This window comes from Medicago sativa, chromosome 4 (genome assembly GCF_051527215.1).
Source record: "Medicago sativa cultivar Bolivia chromosome 4, Bolivia_mono, whole genome shotgun sequence".
NCBI classification, from domain to species: Eukaryota; Viridiplantae; Streptophyta; class Magnoliopsida; order Fabales; family Fabaceae; genus Medicago; species Medicago sativa.
This window is the reverse complement of record NC_140752.1, coordinates 29,054,442-29,067,027: the sequence shown is the minus strand read 5'-3', so window position 1 is coordinate 29,067,027 and position 12,586 is coordinate 29,054,442.

Here is a 12,586-nt window from a genome sequence, read left to right as displayed (position 1 = left end):
CATATTTTAGAAAATTGAGTTGTAATTTATTGTACGAACGCATTTGTTGTATATAATATTCATTTGAAGTTTTTATGTTGTAAATTTTTAATGTATCCAGTACTAAACTAATACACATGCTAGACTTTCTAGATACGTCTAGTATGGGTGTTACAACTGGTATAGGAGGGTTACCTTATGTATAAATTTGTATTGCTTTTTGAAAGGATGTATCACAAATAGGATTTTTCAATAGATATACCATGAGAGGTCTATTGTACTCACTATAGATTCATGCACCTAGATATTCCAACATAAATTTTTTACCATTACTTTTTTTTAATATCATATATTTATATTATACTGCCAAAAATTATTAGGTGCTCTATTATATATATATATATATATATATATATATACATACATACATACATATATACATCCAACTGCCACTTTTGAGCTGTAAACACTTTGTTGGTATACCATCTAAGTGAGATCTAGAATCCGTCCTCGTGGGTGGAAAATAAAGTCGCTTAGTTTTATATAATTTCAACTAGCTTCTTTAAAAAAAATATATCTTGAACATCTGAGTGCAATTCGGACATTCAATTTAGAAAAGTTTGAGTTTCTAATAATTTAATGATTGATGTAGTTGTTTATTGAAATGATGATTTATCACAATTTTGTTTTATGAGAGATCACGGACCATATTCTCGTTAGATTAATGCACATAGATATTCCAATAGGATTTTATTTTACCAATAATTTTGAATATCATATGGTTATAGTATATATGTACTATATATAAAGAAAGGGATAGGATCAAATGACACCAAGGTGTCAAATTAAATTTGACACCAAATCCTAACCATTAATCCAACATTGATCCAATGTCTCTTATCAATTCATTAAATGCTCACATGCTTAATGAATTGATCCAAATTTTAATTTTAGAATTAATTTATTCTTTCTTTTCTTGGTTGATTAGTTCCCATTTTTGTTATATTTTGCATCAATAGATAGATGATTGCCATTTGATTTCTCCCTACTGTTTTTTAGAGATTCTAATTACTAATTTTTGTTGGCTTATCTTTGTATCATGTTTATAATGGCTACGCTTTCATTTGCTGTATGATATTATTCTTGAGTTCATGGTGCTAATTTTTTTTTTTTGATAAAATGCTGCTAATATTATTGTGTCGGGTGTTTAGCATTTGTGTTTTGCTTTCGTTTAGTAGCATATGTTCTTTTTAATTTTGGAACCAATCATTCATTCATTATCTCAGGTACTCTATAAATCAATTTTCTTTGGGTTCTTGTAAGAAAAATAAAAATAAAAAAGGCTGGTACCACGATTCTTCTTTCACTTATTAAGTTTTGGTTATTTTCAATAGGAGATCTTGTTAAATCATTCCCATCTCTTTTCTATGTATCAAATATGATCAAACTAAGATGATAAAAGAAACAACTTCTAGGGAATAATCAGTGTCACATGACTAATGTTTCCATTAAGAGAGATGAGATATAAATCTTACTTGTGTTATAGTCTGTTTGGCTCTTTGATTATATCTTTTTATGACAAACATCTATATATTCTTTGGATTAACCTTCTAGAAGTGAAGATTCTTTCATGGATGATTTACATATTTTGGTGAACTTGGAGAATGGCTTAGTTTCTCAATTTATAAATACCTTAAACATAATTTAGAAATACACATGGGCAATAAATACCTTAAACATAATTTAGAAATACACATGGGCAATAAATTTAGAAATACCTTAAACATTAGCAAAATTTTATTAATAAAAAGACATATTTGTTTGATTAAAAAATTATTTGAACAATAAAAGTGTTGATAAAATCTTTAATAACAATAAAATGGCGGCAAACAATTAAGAGGTGTCATTAAAACCTATAGCAACGGAGACTCAACTGCCGGCATAGCAATTTAAATTTAGCCAATAAATTATATTCCAACGGAAAGCAGCCATGGGTATAGCACTAGTTTTTTGTCCAACAATCTGAAAAACCAATGGTATAGGCTATTGTGACGATGATTTTCCATTGGCATAGGAAACAAAAAGGATGGCGAAATATTGCCGGTGGAATAGGTATTTCGACCTATAGCAACGGTTGTGTACCCTTTAGCAACAGAATTTTGTTGTCACTATAAGTCAATTTTCTTTCAATGTGTAAAGGAATATTAACTGCACAAACAATCACTAGAAGAATAGTCTCATATGAAACATCAATTCCAAACCAAAAATGGAAACCTAGCTGGGTTTTTTAATCTTAGGTGTTGGAAAAATATATCCTATATCCATTATCCAAAAACTTGACCATGAATAAACTTTAGTACAATCAACTGCATTATCAAACTAGACCATGAATCAATCATATCCTATATCCATTATCTAAAAACATACACTCAATATCAACATGAATTTCTTTTTATTTTCATAATATGATAGTCTCTCCAAGTAAGATGTGACATTTAATTTTCTTACCGATAGACTTTTAGCAAATGTACTAAAATTGCATCGAAGTAATAAAATTTATAAGTTCGTTCTACATGGATTGTTTCATTCTCAACTTGACAATTTAATTATAATAAAGATTTAACATTTAGGGTGTATGTAGTGCATATATTTGTGTTCAACAGAAAATAAAAATAAAGATAAATTGTTTTTGAAAATATCAGAGATTAAAGTGATCAGGTCTTTCGAATCAATTAATTCTTGCTGTTTGGTAAATTGCACATATTCTCTACATTTATTCTCCTAGTCTCAAAATAAATTAACAAAATAGCTCATGTCAATCCCTTGACTCAGAGCCCTCTTTTCAAATTACAATACCCTAATCCTTAGGTGAATCCGTAATTCTCATAGGTTTGAGTGAACGTTAATTCTAAAAGTTACAACTTAACAACTTTCTATCCCTAGATTGCCTGTTAAGTTGAACAATATAATTGGATCTAAGTCATAAGCTAGTGTCAACAGTCATATAATCTATGAGTTCAACTTATATTTGATCAGAACGTAAAAACATTAAACACAAATTATACTGAATAATACTAGGATTGTAATTGCATTGAATAGAGTTTATACAATCACATGGTTCAAACAGCTCAAATTAAAATCATCTAAAAGACCTAATCAAAGGGAATTAGATAGACATGATCAAAGGAATAAACAATATAGTAAAGAAAATAAACCGATAGATTTTGTCATTGGCGGTTTTGCCCATAATTCCTTTCCAAAAACGTCCTGCTTCTGTACAAAACGTGATAATCTATATGTGTTGTGCAACTGCCTTTTATATGTTGTTTTTCCTTTGTTTTGGGTCAATTGTTTTGGTAAAAGCCCACTTTTCATCCGACAACAATCACTTGTGACTATTATTTTTCCCATCATATGCATGACTGGCGTGCCTTGTAATTTTTCCAAAAATGCACTTGTATAATTTGGATTTTAAAATTTGAATTCATGTTTCACTAATTCGGATTTTATAATCCGAACTATGCTTATGTATAATCAGCAATCAGAATCTCTCACATTTCAGCAGTTTTGAATTTTGCTTTTAAAAACAACAAAAAACAAAGTAAAAAATGCTAAAAACCTGTCAAATAAAATCATAAAAATATCACCAAAAATTTTTAAAAATGAAAAAAAATGAAAAATGGGTCTAAACGATGGAATTTTGGATTTTGAGGGGCGGAGTCCTTTCTAAGGGAGTCTTGATCCTTTATTTTTTTTTTCTTCTGATTTTCTAGGGAAGTTTCGGAGCAATCCGATCAAGTAGCCCGAAAACCCGGTTTTTTTTTTACTAAGAACAACTAACAATAACCCTAAACAGAAGGATGAGAGTTAGGAAGATTAATATTGTCCATAAAATGACAATCCATGTTGCAAACATGTTTAGAATTTGTGCTGATACAGTTCAAATTATATAATCCAAATTTTTTTTTCCTTGAAAAAGGGTGTTTAAGGGGTGTTCGGATTATATAATCCGAAAAAATAAAGTAGCGCACCCTATTTTTTGATGTTTTCGTATTATATAATCCGAAAAAATCCGAATTGGTGAAGAACTCATTTGTTCCCCCTATAACAAAGGAAAAACTTAATTCAAATTACAAAATCCAAATTGTTCATGGACATCTTCGAAAAATTTACAAGGTGCGCTAATAAAGGATAAGGTGGATAAAGTAATAGCCATCACTTGTTGATTTTCACGTTGCCCATCAATACTAATGCATAAAACTTAAAGGACCCCTGGTGTAATTTACACTTTTATTTACTATCCACTACTAATGCATAAGACCATTATTGTGTATTTTTCTTTACTATCCAACCCTCCAAATCTCGTCACTTTTGGTTTTGCTCTTATTTGATCACATGACCAATAATCATGCTAATAAACCACAAACTTCAATCATTTCACTACTAGACTCAATAACTCAAAAACGACAATTTATTTAAAATGAGTCAAAATTAAATACTAAATAAATAAACATAGACTAAAAACTTAATTAAAAAGACTCTAAAAATGTGATATGACAGAGTGTCATCACTTACCTGTAGACATGTATTTCTATGTGACCAAATCTAAAAATAACTTATATTTAACTATCCAACACATATTTTTTTTTCTTGGAACAAAAGAATAATATTTATTTTACATGGTCTGCATAATATATGAAATAAATCATTCGTTATTTTTTTTTTGCTCAAAAAAATAACAAGTTATGCTAAAAAAAAATAATGATTGTATCTTCACACACATAAGAAATAATTAAAAAACAAAATCACCATAAATTAAAAAATTGGGACTAAATTGAGAAAAGATCCTTCAAGGTAGTAAATCAGGGCAAACTCCAGAATTGATCTCACCAAAGGGCACTGTCTCTTGCACATTACCAGCCACCATTGAGTCCATCAATAATTGACTTTGCATAATGTCATCATTATTAATAGGTATTCCAATATGGCCATGACCCATAATTGCCATTTCTTCGCTCCTAGATGCTGCTGGAGGTGGTGGTAGCACTGTTGCCGCCAAACGTCTACCAATGTCCTTTAAATTATGGTCAATCAACCAAGTAAGATAACTCAAATCATCCGTTGACATATATATGCGTGTCCGCGAGTGCACGCGTGCGTGCGTGCGTGTTGAAAAAAAAAATTAATATAGACATTACTTACCAATTGTTTGAGATCTTAAAATAACAAATACAAATATTGAAAACATGCACAACGAAAACATTATAAAAACTACCAGGAAATTGTAAATTGAGCATAAAGAAGGGTGATTATCACTTAGACTTGGAAATTAGATTTTTGAAATCAGGACATTGTTGCTCAATAACTAAAAACAACAAATTGTAAATAGTAAAGTAGATTCTTTCAATGAGGACAGTGTTGCTCATGCATGATTAGTTTCAAAATACAAATTAATAAGCAATAGTTTAAGGACATGCCATGAAACTTATTATAAAAGTACTATATAGTGTGATCGAGGGAATCTCAAACCTAAACCTTGAGAGTGGGATAATAAGAGGAACGACTAGTAATGCCACAATTACCTACTGGTCCATTTCCCCTTATCAGTTTGGCATAGCCTAAGTCTCCCCATCTTTCACCCCAAGAATTTTTAATTATCCAATATTTCCTCCCATCATCACTTACCATGTAACCCACTATAGCAACAACATGGTTCGTTTTGTTTGCACATGATCCTTCAAAAATCCCACTGCCCTTGAAATTACGAAAGTCAGTACTAGCAGCGACTGAAGATGCTATCGGTTGTTGGGCCACAACTTGTAGTAGCTGATGTTCATCACCAGGAGGTACTAACAGAAACCCATGAAATCATGTTGATGGTGTAATATCATTATGGCATTGTCCCTGAAATGCTTTATAGAGATTGTCAACTTCACTTGAAACACCGCCAGCGTGTTGCTCTGTTTCAAATTTAATAGCACTGAAAACAGAACCATTCTTACACCCCTTGTTTCCCAGATCACAGTCAACTAGATGTTGAGCTGAAAGTAAGATCAAATTACTTGTTCTTATCTGCCATAAGCCTTCTAGAGTTTGTAATATCCCGCATGTAAATTCAGTCAGTTATCAATATCAGTTATTTTATCCTTGGAACTTTCCAGTGAAGGGTAAAATGGTAAAAGTGCTCAAGACTTTTAAGACTAAATCACATTATTTCGTGCAAACTTTTACGGCTTTTTATCGATTAATGGATCATTAAAAAGATTTAGAAGAGGGAAAAATTGGAATTTTTCCTTAAGTGGTGTATATAAGACAAAACATACATTTTTCTTTAATTTTTCCTACTTCCTTCTCTCTCTAAACCAAAAATCTGATTTTTCTTCCCCTCTCTCCCTCTCCCTCACGGCTTACTCCCTCTCCCTCACAATCTTCTCTTTTCTTCCATTTTTCCTCAAAGAAATCAACAAGCAACAAAGACTTCTGATTCTCAACACAATATTAACCTGTAGAAAGCTTTGAATCCTCTTATTTTTCCCCTTTTTGGCCGTGACCCATCCTTCCTCTTGGGTTGGAAATTTATGTTAAGTTGTTAGAGTAAGCTATTGCATGTATGTTTGGTACTAATCATGTTTGGAATGGATTATTATAAATAAAAAGTGGGAAAAAGAAAGCTAGAGCTAAAGTTTGAAGCTTGGGTATTGTTTTGGAAGCTAAAGCTAGGGTTTGGATAGAGAAGTGGAGTTAAAGAGCTTGTGACAACAATTGGAAGTTATCTTGAGGTGAGTTTTAGAAAGCTTTGAATTTTAAGAAGTTATGTGGTTAGAGAATGGAATGAAAACCTTGATTTGAACCTTAAGGAATTATTAGGGAAAAGTGGTTGAGTTATGAAATTAAGTGACTACATAAGTGATTTTGAAACTAATTATGCATGTTTGGGTGGATGGAAGTAATTATGCTTGAAATTCATGATTTTTGAGACGAAATTCGTATGGCATATAGGTGATATTTTGGTTATGGTTTTGGCTGTGTATCTTGGAATTGAGTAATTATTAGATTTTCAGATTCTACATTTAATTCCCTTCATTTTGGATATAAATTTCGTATGATTCGGTGTAATATCCCGCTTATTAAAGATACGATGTTTTATCTGATAATGATAAAATGTGCGCGTTTAAGACTAAGGGCATTTTTGGAATTTCACGCCAAGGTAGTTTATAAGGACTTTAAGTCCAAATTCTTTAACAATTTTCTTCTCCTTCTCTCTCTAGGGTTTGAACAAAGACTTTGCTCTTCCTTCTCTCTAGAGAAATCGATCTCTCCCTCCTTCTTCTCACCAAATCGTCACTCAAACTTTCTTCTAGCAAGGATTAAGCAAGAGATTAGAGGAACTAAGAGTTTGGCTAGGAATTTTTTGAGGGAAGCTTCACCAACATAGTTTCTCTCATCTAGAGATTTCTTCTCTTAAGTTTTTGCTGTCAAGGTCTAGGGGTTTTAAGCTTATCTCCAGCTTGTATAAGGTGAGTTCTTAGATAGATTTCATCCATGGGTTATGTGTGTTGGCTCTTGTAAGAAATATGAAACTTTTAGGGTTTTTACATAGAAATTTGTTACCCCTTTTCATGCCATGCTTGCTTAACTTCTATATACTTGCTAAGTTCATGTTTTACAGGTCTCCTATGACCCTTAGAGTCATATTACACTTGGAGATACTTGGTTTTGAGGTTTTTGGGTCAAAAATACCATTTTTGAAGGTGCTGGACTGTCATAACTCGCCACAGCGAGCAATTACTCGCCATGGCGAGCTAGGCCACAGAACAGGGGGTCCTGCTCGCCCTCAACTCGCCACAGCGAGCAAGCTTACTCGCCTAGGCGAGTGGACAGTGCAACAACGCACTGTTTGCTCGCTTCAGGCCCCCCTGTCGTCCTTCGGGACGGTTTTTCTTCGTGCAGTCTTTTTACATTATTAAACCCCTTAAATCAAGACTCCAAGGCATAGGCTTTTAAATGATTTTTCTTGAAAGTGAAGCAAGTATTTAACTAATCGAGTAATGCATGGTATGCGAGAGAAATGCTAGGCTTTCGATCGGGTAGCGAACTATTCATTAAGTAAGGGAATAAAAACTAGAACCTCGATATAGATTATCGAGAATTAGAATGGTAAGCATGAATATATGTATGTTAAGGCGTGAGACGATTAGTTTAATCTTTTCACTAAGAATGAATATGTAAACGTAGGTTATGTGTGTAACAGCCCGATTTTTCGTTAGATTTATTTTATTATTTATTTATGTGTGCTATATGTGTTCTTATGTGATTATTTGCCTCTGTGTGTATTTTTGGTTGGGAATTGTAGAATTCGGTGTAGAAGGGTATTTTAGTCATTTTGAACTTAGGGGCATTTTGGTCATTTTGAGAGTAGGGGTAATTTTGTAATTTTGGTTGAGGATTATTATTTTGAGTGTTAGTAAGAATGTTATTTTACCAAGTTACTAGAGAGGGTGTAGTAATTATTTTAATTACCGTTAAGTGACCGTTAGTGTTATAATTTACCATTAAGTGAGTAGTGACATTTTGGGTGTTAGAATAGAAATGGATTAGGCCCATTAAGGTTGGAGAGATAAGCCCAATTGAGTAGAGCATGTATATAAACTCTAGTTGTTGGTGAAATTAGGTTTTACAACATTTCACATTTCATTTCCATTGAGAAGAGAAGAGAAGAGATAGAGGCTAGAGAGAAGAACAACAACAAGGGTTAGAAGGCAAAGAGGGGATTCATCATCTAGGAGCTAAATTGAAGCTTGGGTTAGAGAATCTTGGTGTTAGAGGTAAGAGGGTTAGATTTCAACCATAATTCACATCTTTTTTTTCTTTACCCATTTTTGTGAAATTGATGAATTGAACATAATTGTTGTAGAATTCGTGCATACTTGTTGCTGTTATGTTAGAAAACATGATTTATATGATAATTGCATCTTAGTATGTGAATTAACATGTTTAAATGCATAGTTGTTGATGCCTTGTGTTCTTGAGCAAAATTGATGAAAAATGAAGTTGTGATGTTGAATTGTGCATGAATTTGTGTTCATTAGTTGTTGTTGATGATTGTTGAACTGTTGGAATTGAATTGGTGTGACTGGAATCGTTATTTATGGATTCGTGAGGAGATTTGTGGTTATGTTGGTGTTTTGAGAAAATTTCATGATTTTGATGAAATGAGCCAAATTGTTGTTTCTGATGCATGATTCATGTTTGTTTAAGTGTATTGAACCTATTTTGACCCATAAACACTTTCTGGAACTTGGTTTGGGAGTTGGGGATTTGAAAAATGGGATTTTGGGTGAAAATGATGAGGAACCCGTAACTACTGCAGAATTTCTCAAGAACTGCGCTAGTAGCCCAAATTGAGCTAATAACGGAATTTCCCAGAAGCAGTTTTTCTTCAGTTTTGCTAATAGCCCAAATTGAGCTAATAGCAAAATTTCCCAGAAGCAGTTTTTCTTCTTTTTCGCTAATAGCCCAGATTGAGCTAATAGCCAAATTGCCCAGAAACAGTTTTTATGTTTTGTTTGTTTTGAGATTTGGGGGACCAATCCAATACTTCTAAAATGTTTCTTTGGACATAATTAACCTCTTTTTACACCTTTAATCCTACTGGAACATGATTTGAGTTGGTTTGGACTTGAATTTACGAAAATCATCTAACTTTTGTAAAAACGGTCCAAATACTTGAATTTACGAAAATCATCTAACTTTTCCGAAAACTCGTTTTCTTCCGGAATTTGAAGTGGGATTAGAGTTATATAATGTTTATATGATTTCTAAAAATGGTTGTGAGTGGTTTCATCAAGTTTGAACTTGTTTTGTTTTGAAAATGGAAAATTTTGTGAAAAGTGATAAAGTGAGACGAACTTCGTGTTTTTTTTGAATTCGTCGTATTTGGCCGATGAACAGCTTATGTAATCACTACTGCATATATATGTGACTTGTGAGAGTACATGGCATAGGCAATTGAGCTTGTTTACTTGGTTTTGACTTAAATGCTCAAATACTTGAATATTTTGACTTTGAGAGACGAACTTGACTAAAGATGACTTTTGAGAACCAATTGATTGTGAATCCTTTATGGAGAACTGTTATATGTTATGTGAAGATGATTGGTGGTATAATTATGTGACAACTTCATGTTGTGTGATTTTTGATGTTGTTGGTGATTGTATTGGTGGTGAATTGTTGATGATTGCATATATACAAGTATTGGTGATGATGAGGTGATTATTGTTTGTGTGAACATATGCATTTGTAGTTGAGTCATATGTTCATGCATTCATGACTGATGGTGGTGGATTTTATATCCAAGACTGATGGTGGCGGATTTTATATCCAATTAAGGTGAGTACGATGTTTTTGTTGCATCGAAGGTGACGACCTTGAGGTGTTTTTTTACCACATGCATCTAGAGAAGAGTCTAGAACATTGCAAGCATTTGAATAATTGATGAGTTATGTCATAATTGAATATATGACTTGGTGAATTTGTGTATTGGTGAAATTTGGTGAATGTTGTGATTATGTGGATTGGTGTATATGTACATTGGTGAATTTTGTGGATGGTTGTGACTAATTGTATTATGCTCTAATTGCATGTCTTAATTGTTTGTGCTTATACACTTGGTGAATCAATTGATGATGGTTATTTTAATAATAATGATGAGGTGAGATTTGTATATGTATATATACATATATGATGTGGTGATGTTCTTTGATAATGATGATGGCTTGCTTATAACTTCGATATGACGAATTGTACTTGTTGAGATAAGCATGCTAGATGAGTAATGAAGTGAGTAATGTTTTCATTGATTGATGTTGATAAATGATGAGCTTTTGTTGATGACTTGATTGGAGGTTGAATATGCATGCTATGCTATGATAATAATGTGATAGCTTGAAATGTAAGTGATGGGGGATAATAATGATCATGTGATGCTAGTGTTCTAGGACGGAGGGTTATGTATATGTGATACGTGTATGATACACTTGTTGATATGAACTTGGAATGATGATATGGAATGGTTCGAATGGTATGAGAATCATGAATACTGTGAATACATGTATGATTTGTTATTTTGTATTCTTGAATATATCTTTCATTTCCAATGTTCTTGTTTAAATCTTTTATGGATTATGATGATTTAATGCTAACCCTCAGTGGTCTGTGGTGGACCGCCTACCTCTCTGTATGGATGGGTAGATGGCGTGCAGGATGCTTAGTTGTTGCTTGTCGATGCCGAGGAGTGGAGTTCCTCTTTTTCATGCAAGTGTCTAGATTAGGGCTCTGATCTAGGATAGTCCTTGCATGTTGTTTCATTTTGACTATGTATCTTGGAGTTGTTGATATATTCTGTTATTTGGGATTTGGAGAATACAATTGTATTTTGTTGAGATCTGGAGATGTTTTATGATTTTTAAGTATGTCCGCTGCTTTGTTGTGTAACATGATCTTTATGCATGTATTTTGTTGTGGTTTATTTGGAGACGTAGCATCTATTTCTAGAATATGTCTGATGTATTCGTGCGTTTTACCGCTTATTAGAAATAGGGTGTTACAGTGTGTCTCTTGCGATCCACGCTAGGTTGGGATCTCAAGGGGTTTCCCGTTAGGGAAACAGGACAAGCTTTGCAAGAGGGGCCCGCACATCTGAGGGAGCCCGATATTTTCCTTATATAGGTTTTATCGGTTATGTATGGGATTGTTTTCGGACTACTCCACCCGGAACTTTTCGTAAAAGAATCTAGATAATGTTGTTGTTCAACGCAAACTCCTAACATATCGAATGTATACGAATATATGAACATGATCAGAATATGTTGATAGGTATGTATGTTATACTATAAGCAAGATATATGTTATGCCGACAATGATCTAGGTATCCCCGATCGCCAGGTTAGAAATCGTGTCATGAATATGTATGTTTCGGCTTTGATGCGTCTATCGTATCTTGGTAATGCCGTCTTAGGTTCCCTTGACCGCCATGACCACACACGTATAATCAACCGTCAGGTTGTATTGTAGACACGTGGTGATCGTAGGTTTCCCCAAGGTTACCAATAGCCTAGGGTTAGGTAGAACTCACTGAGGCTTTATGTCTCATCCCTTTCCTTATTTGTTCAGGTTCACAGGTTTCCCGTGGCAAGGGTAAGGAGAAAGCTACGGATTGATCGTGCTATCTTGGATCCAGTTTTATGTCTCATAGCTTGATATTATATTATATTATAAGCTTGTGTGTAATGAACCTACGTTGTACAAGTTTCATTAGACGGGCTATGTATAAATTTGTAACATATGACTCAAGTTTGTCTTTGTATTTGAATTTCCGACTTATGTCGTTCCGTATTGTATAATTAATATATCCAATATCAGCTTATAACTCTCCTGTTGAAAATTCTAGATACTTTTAATTTGGGCGTTACATTCGAATTATAAACGAATTCGGAAAACACATTTGAAGTTTGGTAAATTCTACAGAAAAAACTGCTTACGGGTTTTGGGACAGGACTCCACTAAAATGGTAAGAACTCTCTCCTTGTAACTCTAACTAATTCTCGAC